This window comes from Gopherus flavomarginatus, chromosome 5, assembly GCF_025201925.1.
Source record: "Gopherus flavomarginatus isolate rGopFla2 chromosome 5, rGopFla2.mat.asm, whole genome shotgun sequence".
Lineage (NCBI taxonomy): Eukaryota > Metazoa > Chordata > Testudines > Testudinidae > Gopherus > Gopherus flavomarginatus.
In genome coordinates this window covers 90,404,247-90,416,287 of record NC_066621.1, presented here as the reverse complement: position 1 = coordinate 90,416,287, position 12,041 = coordinate 90,404,247, and the positions used below count along the sequence as shown (strand labels likewise).

The 12,041-nt window shown below is 42.7% G+C and overlaps 1 protein-coding gene across 16 annotated transcripts in view; it reads right to left on the bottom strand.

Annotated features, from left to right (window-relative positions):
- Nucleotides 1-12,041, bottom strand: part of RAD51B (RAD51 paralog B) — a 680,879-nt gene that overhangs the window by 382,744 nt on the left and 286,094 nt on the right. The gene's annotated exons all lie outside the window — the stretch shown is intronic.

Below are 12,041 nucleotides of genomic sequence, written 5' to 3'. Positions count from 1 at the left end.
CATAGTATTATTAAACCGGTGCCCTGTGCTCCACTGAAGGTGGTTCCCAGCCAGTGCTGCTGACCCCAGTGTGTCAAAGGGGCACAGACACCCCCCTCTCCCATTGCTGACACACACCGAGCTTTGTACACAGCAGACGCTATAGCAGTGACTGAAGGCATGCTTTGCGCTGTCACATGGGGCCTGCATCTTGCCAGAGCCCACGGCTCTTCTGCAGCCCCTCGCCACTCCTGGCTCATCACCTGCATTTTGACAGGAAGTACCAAGCAGTCATAACAACAACAATAATACAAGTGTGGGTGTGTGCGCGTGACGGAGTGTGTGTGTGTGTGTGTGTGTGTGTGTGTGTGTGTGTGTGTGTGTGTGTGTGTGTGTGACAGAGAGAGAGAGAGAGACTGTGCATCTGAGAAAGACAGAGAGAGCCCAGTGTGTGTGTCAGACAATCTGAATTGGTGGACTGTGACTCGTGAGAGGTAGAGTGTATGTAGGTGTGAGAGCCAGCGTTTGTGAGTGAGAGAGACAGTGTGTCGGGGGGAGGGGTGAAGTGTGAGAGAGAGTGAGCACACTGTCACTTTAAATCCCCGTCTCCCCCCCACGGACTCATCTGGAAGTTTCGCTTCTCCTGTCCTGTCCCTGGCCCAGCCCCCACCAGAGACCAAGCGGCACAGGCAGGCAGGGTCCAGGGAGGGACTCCACTCTGAGCAGAGGTGGGCTGGGCCGCCAGTGACCCGCCACACGGCTCTCTGAGCTCCCCAGGGCTGGGGCGGCAGAGCTGGAGGCTGGATCCCTGAGCCGGCCGGCTGAGGAGCAAGTGAGGGAGGGGGCGGGGAGAAGCCTGCTGACCCAGCACGAGGGAGGGGCCGGAAAAGAGAGGATACCAGCCGCGGCCAGTGAGGGGAATGGTGTCCCAAATTTTTGGATACCCTACGCAGCCACGTATGCCTAAGGATGGCCCTGCCAGTAGGAAAACAGAACTTAAATCAGAACATACAACTAGATACATACCATCTCTGGGGAAAAGCCACAATAACAACTTCCAAATAAAGCCTGCATTATACAGAAAAGTGTACTTAATTATTTGTACCATACTTATTTGCCCATCTTACAGGGGTATTAGTTACTTTGAAGCACTTTGAAGGCAGAAAGAGCTGAAAAAGTGGTAAGTTATAAGGGACAAATCATGGTCTTTGCATACAAACTGAGAAGCTGAGCTGTGTGTTGATGAAACCCACAGAATCTATGGAAGGAAGGAATATCCTTGGCCATGGAGTGGCAGTGGAGCTGATCTGAACCCTTACCTCATGGTTACACTCAGCCAAACTTCTGCTGCACCTGCTCTTCGTGGGTGAGTGAGAGGTGGATCTGCATAATAATGAATCTACTGATCATGTGATGAACCCTCCGCACACCCTTGAGAACCTACTCCAACATTTTCTGGCAAACTGGAGTCTGCAGTCTTATAGGTCCATGGCACTCAATGGATGCAGAAGCTCTGCAAAAGTTCCCCAGAACTGGTCCCCTCTCCCCATGCAACAGAACTGTATTGATTCTGCTGTGGATCTCTGCACATGTAGCAGGGTGTTTGTGTGTAGGATTGCAGTAACAGCACCTCTGTTGCCAAATATATTAATCTGAGGCTTTTTTCACCCTCAGTAATGGACAGAAAATCTGGTATTAAAGACTTCCCTGGTAATACTCATGTACTTAAGAGAAGAGCAACAACAGTAATCAGTGGCACAAGTCTTTCCTTCCCCTTTTCCTACCAGACTATCAGTTTCTCCTGAACGAGACTTCATCTGTCCAAATATTCAGCTCTATAGAAACAGCTGTGGAGAAAGCTTACACATAATAGAATCAGTTGGGAACTGGGGAACATCTACTTTAAAGACTCTTCTCTGAATGAACTCCATATAGCAATGGGTGCCAGAGTGAAGATACCAGAGCCAATAAAGCTGGAACAGGACGAGTCAGCCCTGCAGCTCAGCTGATTCACCACATTGTATTGCAGTGTGATGCTTGCTTCGTTCAATAAAAACAGGGGTGGAGCCACATACAATGTGTCATTATTTCCAGGAAAATAAATATAATATGTTCATGTACACATAGATATTGGGGTTTTGCACATACCAGTTTTGGTGCACACAAATGTATTTACAGCACAGTACACAACTGTCTCAAAATTCCGATCCACAATTTAGCTATCTTGGATACTTACATGGCCCCTCCTATTACTGTAGCATTTCACAATCTTTAATTAAAATATTCATCCTCACAACACCCCTGAGATAGGGAAGTACTATCATCCACATTTTATAGATGGGATGCTGAGGCACAGAGAGGCTAAATGACTTACCAATGTCACATAGGAGAGCCTGTGGCAGAGTACAGTCTTGAACCCAGGTCTCTCAAGTCCTAAGCTAGTGTCCTTACCACTGCACACAACTGCTATCACAATTTATGTACGGAAACTGACTGCTTGATTATTGTGTGTGTGTGTAAATTAGCTGACTGTGCATGTTCAATTCTGACTCACAAGTTAAGCATGTGGAAATGCGTGTCCACAACACGCATGTAACATTAGAAATTTGGCCTTATATTTCTATAATGTTCTTTCCCCATATATCTTTACCTTTTGTAGAAATGGGTGACCAGCTTGTGCAGGCAATTTGAATGTGGCAACACTGCTGCTGAAAAAGGGTAGCCTCTAATTAACTAGTAGGTAATAAGAAAACATTGTGTCTCTCATTGATAGCTCAAGATAAGCAAGCCTCAAAGTCTGGAGCTCAAGTTTGGTTCACAGAAGTTTGCTGCTTAGCTGGCTCTAACCCAAACAAAATATTTAGTGATGTTGAAATGTCTCTGAGTCCTGAAGAGTGAAGCCCTCTTGCAAGCTTTTCCACACACCCCCACGAATGTGATGCAACCTTGACCAAGAGGGACAACTTCTAGGTATGAGAGAGCAGTTCAGTTTCCAGAGCCCATTCAATCCTTAACTACAGTATTCTGCTGAGACAGCCCAACAAGAGGCCTGCTTAGTGCCAGCCATGATGGGGAAACCTGTTTATTATAAAATCACTAACTCATTTCACATAGGCCACAAAACTGCCATCAGATGGCAAAAAGTTCCAGTCACTACCAACCTAGGCTACAAAAGAAGGGCTACTTAATCCCATATAATCCCCTCAACCATTCAATTTCTCTTTCCCTTTACACTGTCAATAGTCCTGATCCACATCAGAGAATACAGCTGAAAGGAACTGGTTAATATTAATGCTGTTAAAAATCCCTGTTCAAAGCTTCCACTATACTGCTCATTTTCTCAGGCTCACCCACACCAAGGTAAATATCAGTTTCATGGACAAGGAAGGTGCCACAAAAGAAATCATTAAAAACAACTGAAAGACGATTACTGCTTTGTGACTCTAACCCTAAAGCCTGAAACTTGAGTAGAATTCATTTTAGTTTCTTTAATGAATTCCTCTGCTTCTGTCATGCGGCTAATTCACCACATTTCCTCCTGTTCTGATTATTAAAAAGGAAAAAGAGCCAGTATAAACATCAAAGAGCAGAGATTACTCCCTTCTGTGGCACCGAGATATTTTCCAAAGCTATAGGTACAAAATTACCACAGAATTTTCTGATCCTTTGGTGGGAAGGGCATGAAAAACCTAGCGATAAATGATCACTATCCCACACAGCTGCATTCTGCACACAATGGAGTCTGGAGAGCTGGCACTTAAAGAGGTCAGCAAGAAGGGAGTTACAACAGAGAAGGTAAGAGAAGATATCTACCCCTTAAAAGTACAAATTGCTCAATGGCTCTTCACAACCCACAGTTCTCTCATCCATATCCCTCAAAAGAAAACACTTTCATTCACCCAGTGGTTAACGGTTTGTAATCATCCAAGGATGTGCACATTACAAACCAAATCTGTGTTGAATGCAATGTTTGTGTTACTTCAAACTAAAAAAAAATGCTAAATTACTGCTCAAATCTGGTGCAATACAAATAGACAAATTTCAGGGGAAGCTATAGGTACTCAGCAACTCTGAAACCTACTAGGTTGCATCAAACTAAAGGAGTCTACTGCTGGGCACCAGAAATTTTGTTTTAAATCATTCTATGACTCCACTTCCTCTTGATAACATGTGAACAGTTTGTTTATTATGCACTATTGCCTGGAGGTAAATTAGACTGCCCCCAAAGTAAATTCCATGAAGAAGTGATCCTTTACCACCAGGCAAGCTTTTAATCAATAATACCAAAATAGGGTGAGACTTTAAAACTCAGATATTGCACTGGAAAAACTGGCCTTGGATGATGCCCATTGAAATTGACTTCAATGGGAAGTGGTCAGGTCCTAAAATTTCCTTACTTCCAGGCCATTTAATCCATATCCTCAAGTAAAAGGGACATTTCCAAACACAGCAAATTCCCTAGGAGATTTAACTGGGTTAAGTCAATTCTCAAATCCTCAACTCAAAGACACCAATCCTTTTCTGGCCATTACCAAAAAAAACCCTCCTCTAGCTTCAAGCTCTGAGACAAAACCATTGGTAGAAATGCCTCTGTTAGAAAGAAAACCCCTCATGGGGAAACATCTCTAGGGTATGCTCCTCAGAAAGCTCTCAGACTGAGGATTTTAGAAGTGCAGGCAGAGCCCAAAAAGCCACAGGTGAAGGCCTCCAAATGCGCCACTCCAATCAAGACCAAGAAGATTCCTTATATACATATGTACCCAGTAGCTCTCTCAGGGCCTGATCCAAAGTCCAATTAAATCTATGGGTGTGTTTCCATTGACTTCAGACCAGGGCCTCTGTTCCTTTAGGTAATTACTCTGCCACATCCACACTAGGAAAACGTTTAAAACACTGAACTAGAATCCGGCTGGTTAAGAACACATAGCTAAAGAACATAACAGCTGTAACTTATATGTGGTGTAGTATTTCAAAATGGGATAGCTGTATAGTGCTTACTTGCACTGACAAAAATATTCTGCTGGATTGAGTAATGAACATGGCTTTGTCCAACTGATGAGTAACTAGGGTTAGTAAGAGGCACCTGGGTTGAAATTTAACTCTTCTGCACACGAGGTATGTTAGACGTCTGGAAAACCAGCGATGTAGGAAATCCCCGTGCTATTGATTTGTGCAAAAGTCAGTCTACGGTACAAGTGTAGAAAAAACAATTCTATTGGGCCGACAGCAAACAGTCATCAAATGCTGTCCAAGTGTTCTCAAGGTTTTAGAGCCAAACACTGAAGTTATTACTATAGAGTCAAGATAACTTTACTACCCCACCCCACTGGGCAAATGCCTGCTTGTTGTCATCTGGACAAAAAAATGAATCAATATTTTCTTAAACTACACCCTTGAAGTTTCACTCTCCGACTTAACAAAGTTAGCTTTTGTGGGCCACGTCCAGTACAACATGACAAAGGAGCTGAACTAAAATCTTGAACACTTAGAATTGCATTAAAAATAAATGGGAAAGACCTATAGGATCATCCAGTCCATCTCCCTACTAATGCAGAACTGTTCTCTGTAGTACATTTTTCTAGTACTTTGTCTAGTCTAGTTCTTAAAGTCTTAAATTATAAGGCTTTTAACAGTTCCTAAGGAAAATTTACAAAGTCCAAACAGGAGCTATGAGGCTGCTGCTTGTCAAACTCCATGAGGCAGGTCTTCCCATAGTCTGTGTTCACAGTGGGTCATGGACAGCCTCGAGATGTCAGCTGCCTGACCGTTCTGCAGCCCTGGGTTCTAGACCTGCAGGACCTTACATTTCCTTTCTTTATTGCTAGATGGGGCAGGAAGCCAAAATTTTTTTCTCATTTTAAGATGGGGGGTCATACTATGGAAAAGGTTGAGAACTACTCCACTAGACCATATATGTAGTAGTGAAGAGGTGACATGTACTTTCAGATGAGTTGATTGGGTGAAATAATATCTATTTAAGCAAAAACTGGACTATATCAAAATAAATTAAGCAGGTATTTGTAAGTGTTATGCTTAGGGACACTTTTCAGAGTCAGCAAGTAAATCTTCTCTGATCATGTTTTTGCCCCAGATTGGCTGGGTTTTGCATGCAAGTGAAATGTGTTTGCTCTCCTCTCTGCAGCCATAAAAAATTTAAAAGTATATAGGACTGAGATAGCAGAGTTGTCTACAAACTGTTCTGGATATGGAGCGGTTTTGACCCTGTACAACCTGTAGAGTGAAATGGAGTTTCATTAAAGAGCTCCAAGAGTAATAATCCTTTTCCTGCCTCAGCATAAACCCTCACTTGCTCTGCACCCAACTCCATACTGACTATAACAATAAGACTTTTAAAAAAAAAGATTTAAGTTGTTTTCTTCCTTCCTTAAAAAAAATTCATTTTTCCCACTAGGGGAGTTAGTGTACAAGTGAAATGTCTTCCTATAGAGAATCCTAACCATCAAAATTCAGTGGAATAAGTGCACATGTTTCTAAGAGCAGAATTTGACTCTATTCACCTCTAGCCACAAGTGTTTTATCAGCTCTCACCACAATGAAAACAGCTGAGTGGATATTTATATCACCACACATTTGCAGACACTAGGCTGTACCAACAAATCTTTTTTTCTTTCTGGATACCAGCCAATGGAAGTTTCAGAGACTCAAATATTTGGAAGGGAAAGCAATTAAGTCTCCCATAAGGGGTCTGCTGCCCCTAAAGCATGGCATCATGGAAGCCAGAACATTTAGGAATGGATTTCAATAAATTACATGTCACAAAAAGTGTTACCCGGCTTTTGCAGGGCAGCTCTTTAAAAGGAAATCCATCCTGACTAGATATTAAATGGATGAAATGGGATTATATATACCTTCTTCATATCTTTCATTTAAATTAAAGAGGTTTCAATATAATCTTTAAGGGAAGATTGCTAATACTTCCTCTCATGAACCTGAGTGCATCTGAAAGTTGTGATTTCCATCCGAAAAATGACTCTGGATAAATGACAGGGAAAGACTCCACATTCTCCCTCTCAATGACTCTGATCAGAACATACTCAGTTTACAAATTAACATATGATTTTTCTAAATACTAGTGCCGCTGCAAACTCTACCTGGGCGTTCTCTGTCTCTGACATCATCTCCAGGACCAGAGATTCACCATCCGGAATTTAACAGATGATGAATGAGACAGAATAGATTCCAGCTTGGTTGCTCTTTTGTAGTTGTATGGGATCTGCAGGGCTAATACGAGGAAAATGTATAACTGAGTAAAACTCGCATATCTGACTTACAAGATAAGTCACTTTTCTGATCAAACCAACAATTTGAACTCACAACTCGTACTACAAAAAAGTAAGGATATTTGACTGTTACTTGAAACAGAATTATGCATGCCTAACAGAGTTCTTACCCTGTCCTTCCTCAAATATACCAATTAAACCTCCAATCAGCAGTGTCCCTCCTCTCAGCAACCATCTTTCTATCCCCTTGGCATGCACTTCCACTACTCCAAAGTCAGCTCAAAGGACTGCTGTTGAGCAGCTTAAAATATCATCTTCCAAAGGGACAAATGGGCAGTATCCACAGCACTTCCAGCTCCTGTTAGCACAGGGAAGGAGAGATCAGAACAAGCCCTCAAAACTGATTTGTGCATACAGCAGCCAGGGGCGGCTCTAAGCATTTTGCCACCCCAAGCACGGCAGGCAGGCTGCCTTCGGCAGCTTGCCTGCGGAGGGTCCGCTGGTCCCGTGGCTTCAGCGAACCTCCCGCAGGCGTGCCTGCGGGAGGTCCGCCGAAACCACGGGACCAGCGGACCCTCCACAGGCATGCCTGCGGGAGGTCCGCCGAAGCCGCAGGACCAGCGGACCCTCCGCAGGCAAGCCGCTGAAGACAGCCTGCCTGCCGCTCTCGTGGTGACCGACAGAGCGCCCCCACGGCTTGCCGCCCCAAGCACACGCTTGGTGTGATGGGGCCTGGAGCCACACCTGACAGCAGCATTGAACACCAGCCACAAGGCATGCTTTCCTTTAGGATGTTCAACACCAGCCAAACTCTTCCATGTTCTCATGGCCCTGAGTTTTAATGTACAATCACAATTAAAGAACTGACATACAGATGGAATCAGATAGGGGATGGAAAGAGATTTAAACACAGAAGCTTGGGATTTGTATGTTTCCTACTCTATTTTCAAAGGGCCTGATTCTGCAACCCTTCCACACATAAAGACATGCCTTATTTCATAAGTAGTCCCACTAGCTTCAATGGGACTGCTCATGGAGAGTAGCGACAATGATTTCCAGTCCTAGAGTAAGATACTATGTAATGTGAGTACATGTGGCAGAATCAGGCCCTAAGCAAATGTATCAGTCAGCCAGTGGAAAAGGCCAATTCAGATTAGTTCCTGGTGAAAGTCCCCTGGCTTCAGCAGAGTTACATCAGGATTAAATTTGGCTCTCTGGATATAGCTGAACTTTTGCTATGTTTTCTGTTTCAATTTCAACCTCATGCAAGAACTTCATATAAATTAAATAAAGAAAATAAATTGAATAGCTTATAAATATTGTTCTAAAGCTCCCCTCTGTGCCATGAACACCTGCTTTTGGTCGTGTTCAGGTTTCCATTCATGCACTGTACACACAAAGAACGTGTTTGGTCACTGAGTGAATAAGAATATTGGAAACAAACCAAACATTAACATAAAAATAAGTTTGTGAAATATTATAGCCCCTGTTCATGTAAAGTTCTGACCAGCTGACTGTATACACAAATCTTGGTATTGAAGTGCAAAGTATTTTTATTTGGGAATAATTACCTTCCCGAGTATGAAAGTTCTACTTTAAGCCAAGCAAGCTAAACCCCTGGAATGCATTAAAGAGAGCTGCTATCTCAGAAGCAAGAAGTAAAGAATTTTACCTACAAGCCTCTCCCAATGTCTCCCTAAAAAAACCCTCCATTATTTAGCAGCTTAGATACATGGTGCAGTGTTCCCAAAATGCTGATCACGCTGATTACCTTCAAGAGTCCCTGGATAAACCCAGATCATCTCTGTAAACACACAACTTTAATCTTTACTACCTCTGGCACAAAATGCAGCGTCTGATTTGGTTCTGGAACAGGTGGCAAAATCTTTTCAGAATCCACCTTATTCACTTTCATATTAACGCTCTCTCAAAGAGCGTCTCCTCTTGGTATGACTAACTGGTGCCACAGGCTTGCATGATACAAAATGTAGTAAGTGCACCAGCTGAAGCTTGGGGCATGTTCTCTTTCTAATACTGTACTTCTGACTGGTACTAGGTGTTCCCCAACAGTTATATTATAGAGGACTGGCAGGACTACTAAAGCTAATGGTTAAATGAGCTTTGTGTTTAAAGCTGGACTTGAAACGCTCTAAAATCTGAATGGCTAACAAAAGGAAAGGGCATCCCTCCCTTATGATTTTCCTCTCCCTCCTCAATCCTCCAAACGCTCACAGTTTCTCTTTTTCACTCTCTCAATTCATCACAGAAATGGTGGAGATGGCCACTAGAAAACAAGCTGGAGAGCAGGGCAATGCAGACAGGGATATGGTCAAAAGAGCATGAACTCCCACAGGAATTAAGGACCATTACAAACTTCAGCCCCTTCCACTCCAAGTGCAAAGCACATTTGATGACTTGCCTTCTCTAATATAAACACAGAGCAGCATGTGCATACAAAACCTAACACCCCTCCAAAACAAAACAAAACACTACTGCACACACAATTTTCCCCCTGGGAAGAGGATGAGAGAGTAAATGACATGACAGATGCTAATCATGTCACTCTATGCGCTACTAGAAGATACTCAGATATTATAGTGATGAGTGCAGTGTTAGAACCTATATAGACTAGAACAGGGTAGATATGCCATGTGGCAGGAAGAACTTTAAGTGGAACACAGACTGTGGGCAGAGCTTCCGTGACAATCATCACTGTATTTTTCCCAATTTAAACCCTAATGATAGGTACTCTCCACCTCAGGTTTGTGTGTCTCGGAATACAAGTAAGGTACAACTACCACACTGTTTATACTACCATAATGTTAACATAGTACAAGGCTGTGTAACCATATTGCACCACAACGTTATTCTTGCTGCAGACCCTGTCCCTGTTAACTGACCTGAACGTCGGAGGGCATGACTATATTTTGGCTGAGCGTTATGGAATGTGTCTCAATTTATCAAACCAATTCTTCTATCAAGTAAGTGCCTTCCAGGTAGGGGAAAGTATCTCAGAGAAGAACAAGAGCGGGCAAAATCTCACCACAAAAAAAATCCCAAAAAGTTCCGGGGCTGCCACCTAAGGAAAGCAAGGCAGTTTAAGGAATTCTACTGTTGTCATTCAAAGATGCCATTGCCATGCAAGAGGTTCTCTCATAAAGCTGTGTAAAGGAACATACACCTAATGCCACTAAAAGTGTGTCACTGTCCATCACCATTTAAAAGCTCCAACGGAAAAAAGTGCAACAGAAACCTTGGCAAACCAAACCTAGCTAGAAACACTGTAATTCACACTGATATAAGGTCTAAAAACAGCTCCCTTTTTGGCTCCTGAAAGAAAAAAAATTCTTGTTCACACTTCAAAGTCTAATACTGAGACTAGATTTTAAAAAGGCCTGGATAGTTTTTATTTGAAAGACAAAATGGGTGTGGTAATATCTTTTATTAGACCAACTTCTGTTGGTGAGAGAGAAAAGCTTTCAAGCTCTACTTCAGGTCTAGTTTTATGACTGATAACATTTGCAGTTAGGCAAGCTAAAATAAGTGTAATCAATCTCATGCTTCAGAGGATAAACCGAATGCTGCAACAATCAGGAAATAATCCTATTTTGCCTCGTACGCAGCCAACACTACACAATTGTTGGGTTTGGTTTTTTCTCCCCTTCTTCTGAAACACCAGTTTGATCACTGCTGGAGGCAGTGTGTTGGATCTGACACATCAAAAGCCTGATGACCCAATGTACATACGTTATTTTAGGGCAGGGGAGAACAGAAGTTTAAAGATCTACTTTCAATTATATGAAAAGCACTTATCCTCTGTGCTTCCTAAAGGGCTATTTTAATAATGTATTTTGGTTACTTGAATATGCCATATAGCAGGGATTTTCAGATTCAGCTCCTATGTAAGTGTTAGCATAATATTTCATGTGGCATCTGCACTCTTTAGAATAAATGCATATTCAGTCTGTACCTGCCACTATAAAAACAGCCTGAGGAACAATCCCACGGCCAGGCTCTGCCTACGTGCAGAAGGAGACAAACAACATGGCTACCAGCTCAAGATTAGAAAGATTACAAACATGAAAGTAGTTGGACACGGAGCGGTTAATCTGCTACTACATCTACAGTTCCTGGGTGTAACAGTGACCCTACTAACAATGTCAAGGTTGTGTGCATGTAGCCATCCAAAGCACTTGAAAAAACCCCACAATTTCTAGCACTGCAATTTACCTCAGAGTCTGTTTAGAGCACCCAGGTAACTTAGCAATGACTCAAAAGGAGTAGGAGAGGGTTGAGGTCACTCCTTGACCAGACATAATGACTTGGGAGAAATATTTAAACTCTGTGTTACTTTTCTGAAGTGGTGCTCATGGTAGGTACAAAACAACACAGCTCTCTCTTTTAAATGTGAATTTGGGGCAAGTGAAGAGCGCTGGATTTCTAGTTCTAGTAGACCTCCTCTACACTAGAGGATTTTACAAAACAAATTCACACCATAGCTGAGTCACACTGATTCAGCTAAAACAGGGCAAGCATCAATGGCAGCTCTAATGAAGACAAAACAAATTCTGGTAGCTTCTGGCTTTTTTATCACCATCCCAATTAAAGATGCGCCTCTGCTTTTGGAGCCTCACCTACACTAGGGCTCATAACAGTATTTTGTGTAGACATGACCCCAGATTCCACTAATTATTCACAGAAGAAGTAAACAAGCAACTGTTGTGAAAACTTCCCCTGCTAAATAACCCACTAGTGTGGGAAAGGTGGGGAGAAGAAGGTAGTTAAGTTTGCATGACATATTAAGTTCCCTCACAAACTTTA